Here is a 6,220-nt window from a genome sequence, read left to right as displayed (position 1 = left end):
CTCATCAAACCCCTAATCTGGGCGCTCTCAAGAAATGACTTTGACCACCCGCCAAATCAAACAGGATGCGAAAGGCTTCTTAGCCTTCCGGACAACCCATAAAAACATTAAAACATTTCAAGAGACAGATTAAAAGGATATGGAATTAGGGAATTGTAGTGGTTGAGCCCTCACCCACTACTACACTCGCTGCTACGAATGGTCCCAGTGTGTAGCAGTTCTCGTAAAGAGACTGGACATCTTTCAAGTAAAATGACGCGAACACTGACTTGCTTCTCCAATAGGTTGCGTCCATTATACTTTGCAGAGATCTATTTTGCTTAAAGGCCACGGAAGTTGCTACAGCTCTAACTTCGTGCGTCTTCACCTTAAGCAAAGTTCGGTCTTCCTCACTCAGATGTGAATGAGCTTCTCGTATTAACAATCTGATAAAGTATGACCAAGCATTCTTTGACATAGGCAAGGATGGTTTCTTAACTGAACACCATAAAGCTTCAGATTGGCCTCGTAAAGGTTTAGTACGCTTTAAATAGAACTTAAGAGCTCTAACAGGGCATAAGACTCTTTCTAGTTCATTGCCTACGATCTCCGATAAGCTGGGAATATCGAAAGATTTAGGCCAAGGCCGAGAAGGCAGCTCATTTTTGGCTAGAAAACCAAGTTGCAGCGAACAAGTGGCTTTTTCCGACGAAAATCCGATGTTCTTGCTGAAGGCATGAATCTCACTGACTCTTTTAGCCGAGGCTAAGCATACCAGGAAAAGAGTCTTAAGAGTGAGATCTTTCAGGGAGGCTGATTGTAACGGCTCCAACCTGTCTGACATGAGGAATCTTAGTACCACGTCTAAATTCCATCCAGGGGTAGCCAAACGACGCTCCTTGGTGGTCTCAAAAGACTTAAGGAGGTCTTGCAGATCTTTATTGTTGGAAAGATCTAAGCCTCTATGCCGGAAGACCGATGCCAACATGCTTCTGTAGCCCTTGATAGTGGGAGCTGAAAGGGATCGTCCTTTTCTCCGGTATAAGAGAAAATCAGCTATTTGAGCTACAGAGGTACTGGTCGAGGATACAGAAACTGACTTGCACCAGTCTCGGAAGACTTCCCACTTCGATTGGTAGACTCTAATGGTAGACGCTCTCCTTGCTCTAGCAATCGCACTGGCTGCCTCCTTCGAAAAGCCTCTAGCTCTCGAGAGTCTTTCGATAGTCTGAAGGCAGTCAGACGAAGAGCGTGGAGGCCTTGGTGTACCTTCTTTACGTGTGGCTGACGTAGAAGGTCTACCCTTAGAGGAAGACTTCTGGGAACGTCTACTAACCATCGAAGTACCTCGGTGAACCATTCTCTCGCGGGCCAGAGGGGAGCAACTAACGTCAACCTTGTCCCTTCGTGAGAGGCGAACTTCTGCAGTACCTTGTTGACAATCTTGAACGGTGGGAATGCGTAGAGATCCAGATGTGACCAATCTAGGAGGAAGGCATCTATATGTATTGCTGCTGGGTCCGGGACTGGGGAGCAATAGATTGGAAGCCTCTTGGTCAGCGAGGTTGCAAAGAGATCTATGGTTGGTTGACCCCAAGTGGCCCAAAGTCTCTTGCACACATCCTTATGGAGGGTCCATTCGGTTGGAATTACTTGCCCTTTCCGACTGAGACAATCTGCTATGACGTTCAAGTCGCCTTGGATGAACCTCGTTACTAGGGAGATGTCTTGACCTTTAGACCAGATGAGCAGGTCCCTTGCGATCTCGTACAACGTCAGTGAGTGGGTACCTCCTTGTTTGGAGATGTACGCCAAGGCCGTGGTGTTGTCCGAGTTTACCTCCACCACTTTGCCTCGAAGGAGATACTCGAAGCTTTTCAAGGCCAGATGAACTGCCAACAGCTCCTTGCAGTTGATATGCATGCTCCTCTGACTCGAGTTCCACAGACATGAGCATTCCCGACCGTCCAGTGTCGCGCCCCAGCCCAAGTCCGATGCGTCCGAGAAGAGAACGTGGTGGGGAGTCTGAACAGCCAGGGGAAGACCCTCTCTTAGGTTGATATTGTCCTTCCATCAAGTGATACAAACTGTTCCAGGGATGATAGTGTCCCTACCAGACTCATCCACAGCCTGACTGAGCAGCGTTCCTTCTTCAGCATCTTCTGGATGGATAGCAGGGCTTGATCTATTCTGGGGGCTGATCGTCTTGTTGTTCAGCAACGTCCTCATCAGATAGTTCCTCATCCGAAAACTGATGAGGAAACGGCAACGGAGTGGGCAACGTCTGGCTCGCTGAGTCCGGTCGCACTGGTGCATGCGTGACGGAGCCGGACGCAACGTCATGGAACTGCTGCACAGTCTGAGAACTGTCAACAACCATGGGTGCGCGAGGACGCACAGCGTCCACCCGAGACTGTCTAGACCGTCTGGGTTGTGCAGTCAACACCATACCGGGTTGCGGAGGTTGACGCACCGCGTCAAAACAAGTCACCTCTGATGGTTGTTGAACGTCCTGAACGTCAACAACCACCTCCGAGCGTCGCTTAACGTCAACGTGCGGCTGGCAACCCACACTGGGTCGCATCGGTGGAGGAACCACCTCAACTGGTAGACGCGAGAAGGTTACCTCAGCGTCAACAGGACGCACAACCGACCGCTTGGAAGGTTGTTGGCCAGAAGGTTCAGCAGCAACCTTCTCCGCATTAAAGTCCTCCATCAAGGACGCAAGCTTGGACTGCATGTCTTGCAGCAAAGCCCATTAAGGGTCTACGGGAGCAGGTGCGGCAACAGACGGGGTTAGCGACTGAAGCGGTACCGCTTTCCATCCCTGAAAGCCTTGTTTATGCATGACATAATTGTACAGCAAAACTTCAAAGGCTCGAAAACAGCTGTGAAGTTGACCTGTAAAATCTTGGAGCGTCTCCTGGCCAGGCGCCAGGGAGAGTCTACGAGATTTGAGAAGCCTATCTGGGCAGAGGCAGGAACTCCCAAGCCGAGAACTTCTCTCGTGTCATATCAGACTCTCGCTCTACAAGCCAGTTTAAAAGAAGGGAAAGCAAAGGCTGTATCCCCCAAACTCCTCCTGGTGATAAACCAGTCGCATAGCAAACGTAAAGCTCTCTAGGAGAGCGAGAGAGCACTAGCTTATAAACAACGGCTTCGAAGTAGCTAGGCCAAGTGTAAGCTTTGACGTTTAGGCGAACGAGGAGCAGCAGTTACAAAAAGATCCGGACAAAGATCCTTAAAAATCAGCATGATTTAATTAAAGTCCATAGAGGGCTAAGCAGCTTTAGGCTCCTCTCCGTCTGACAGAGTCCTCAAGGGAATATCAGTAGGAGGGGGAACAGCAACTTCCTCATCTAAAGGAACCTTGTCCGAAAATAGCTGAGTCTCAAGCAAGGGAGAGACCTACCGTGGTGGCAATGCTTTACAAGCAGAGTCCACACGCACTGGTGCATTAGTAGCGGACCAGGACGCAACGTCATGTAACTGCTTGACAGTCTGCGAACTGTCAACAACCACAGGTGCGAGAGACCAGGACGCAACGTCATGTAACTGCTTGACAGTCTGTGAACTGTCAACAACAAAAGGAGCGTGAGGACGCACAGCGTCCACTCGAGACTGCTTTGACTGCCTTGACTGAGCAGTCAAAACAACTCTAGAATGCGGAGGTTGACGCACAGCGTCAAAACAAGTCAACTCCGATTGTTAGCGAACGTCCTGAACGTCAACAGGAGCATCAGCAAGTGGCCTAACGTCCAAATGTGGCTGAAAATCCACACGAGACCGCATCGAGTGTGGTTCTAAACAACCTGACTGACGTGACTTAGCTACGCCAACGTCAACAGGACGCACAAAGGAACGTTAGGTTGGCTGAAAGCCAGGATCTCGAAGAGATAAACGGCTAGGCTCAACGGACTAATCGGCAGAATAGTCTTCCATATGCATGTCTTGCCGTACAACCCATTTAGGATCAACGGAAATGGTTGCGGTAAGAGACGAGGGTAACGTCTGTGACCGCAACACTTTGCCAACAAAAAAACTCTCGGAGTCTGTGTTACGCTTTTGTTAGGCGGCGAGCAGTTATCCGATGACTGCATAGGGTCAGAGCTGTCCTAATGGCTGCAACCAGGATGCTGGACCTGTCCTGAAAGGACTGACTTTCGCTTAAGGGCCTCGAAACCTTGTTACAGGTTTCTTATGCGAAAAGCCTTCGGATGACAAGGAGAAAATTGTCTCTCTCGCCTTATGGTAGGGGAGATCTTGGTAAGATACACCCGATACCATAGAGGGAAACGTCTGTTCGCTGATCAAGGCCTCTCGAACCCATAAGTCGTACGACATTACTTCTCCCCTGGGCTTGGGAGCTTGCAAGAGGTCCCGGACTAGGTGAACGACAGGCACGAACAGACGAACCCTCGGACGCAACACTGTAACACTTTGCGCAATATCACTTTATCACTACGATTTTCTGTTTTGCACTTATTTCACTGAAATCGAAACTTTTACTGATTTCTACTTGAAGCACGCAATTCTACCCTCATCAAAAGGTAGTAAATGCGAAATCAGTCGTATAATGCAAGCACATTAATACCAGCAAAAAAAACAGTAAACATCTTTTAAGATAAAAAAATTCAGTGGTTGGGGAAGAGAAGAAACACTAGTTCATTCAAAACTACGTTTTCAATCTCTCACCGTACATTGCCTGGGGACGAGAATAAAACTAAAAACGTTTTATCCTTTCTCCCCGTACAGAGACTAGGGACGAGAGTAACTCGAGAACAACGTTACCCGCTAGAACGGAACGTTTTCTCTCCTCTCTCTCCCTCCGTCTCTATCTCTCTCTCTCTTTCTCTCTTGATTCGCACCTAAGAGAAGAGCCCAATTACATTTCGTCAAAAAAAACATGTTATTTGACCAAAGGAAAAAACTGAAAGGTTTTTCAATTAAAAAGTTCCTTTAAAATAGAATTTAAAACATTTAAGCTTTGAAAGAAGAATGAACAAAACGTCAGAATCGATTTACTCTTTCTGCAAAGTGAAACCGTGATACTCTCTCTCTCTATCGTAACGATAGAGCGCAAACTGCGTAGCATAAAAAAACTAAACGTTAGTTCATCTTTGAAAACAGTACGAAGACTATTCAAAGAAAATCTTTCATAAAATATTTATTAGAAATATTCATTTAAAAAGTTTTAAATCATTAGCTCTTTAAAAGCTATTTACGATTGAAAGGGCTCAACGTTGTTTAACTTCGGTTTCCAAGTTAGGACCGCCTATTCTCAGGAAAGGTCGCATATAAACAAAACATTAAAATTTATTTTTTATGTTTATTATAAATGGAAAGTTAATCGAAGAGGCCTAATAAAGGCGGTGAGATATAAAATATATAGAGGAAAATCTATAATTAAATTATAACGTGATAAGATAATTACTAAAAGCCTAAACACACTTCCGTCTAAGGGAAGGGTCGGCCATTTAAAAGTCAAAGAAAGTCCATACTCTCTTTGTCACCAAAAATTAAATCTATCCAAAACGAGTTCAAGATTTAAGATGAAGATAAAACACCTGCACTGCGAAAGCTCAAACCAAAATGAAGTACTTCACCAAATATGTTGAGAAAACTCCAGGTTCTACAGCGAGTAAAAGTACGTCTTGTCGACACGTCGACAGAGAAGAAATTGAGTCTTTGTTTACATTGAGTATGGTATCTGGCCGACAGTTGGCGCTGATGGGCACACCCGCAACCTGTATAGCAATCGCTGGCGAGTTTTTACAGTTTTTTTGTCTGTCGAGCAACAGAGTTGCAGCTATATATTCACCGGCTAAGTTAAATATTTAAAAACACTTTGTTCTAAGCAAAGTGGAAAGAAATGTGATGACAAACCAGCCTAGACATGAAACTCCTTGCAGTCTAAAATATTACCACTAAAGCCTATAGATTTATTTTATAGTATTGATCATAAGGGATTCTGAGAACTATCCAAAATTAATTAAACAAAATAAATAGCATCTAAATGATTTTGATGTCATGGTTGATCAACTTTAACGCAATCCATAAGGAAAAATAATATAAATGACCTGGAATAGCTGGCAACTGGAAGAAAGTAAAGAATTCTCAACAAGGCTTCTCATAAAAAGTATCAAATGACTTCAGTATATATGATTTTCCAATTAGCATCCATAATAATAATAATTTACATTAATTACTTTCGTTTTAATTCTGTATAATTAATTGTACC

The 6,220-nt window shown here is 45.1% G+C and overlaps 1 protein-coding gene across 6 annotated transcripts in view; it reads right to left on the bottom strand.

Annotated features, from left to right (window-relative positions):
- The window catches only part of FucT6 (alpha-(1,6)-fucosyltransferase), a 606,841-nt gene that overhangs the window by 23,676 nt on the left and 576,945 nt on the right, over positions 1–6,220 (bottom strand). The window lies entirely within an intron of this gene.

Source organism: Palaemon carinicauda, chromosome 15 (genome assembly GCF_036898095.1).
Source record: "Palaemon carinicauda isolate YSFRI2023 chromosome 15, ASM3689809v2, whole genome shotgun sequence".
Taxonomy (NCBI): domain Eukaryota; kingdom Metazoa; phylum Arthropoda; class Malacostraca; order Decapoda; family Palaemonidae; genus Palaemon; species Palaemon carinicauda.
The sequence above is the reverse complement of the archived record's forward strand: the minus strand, read 5'-3'. Positions and strand labels throughout refer to the sequence as shown.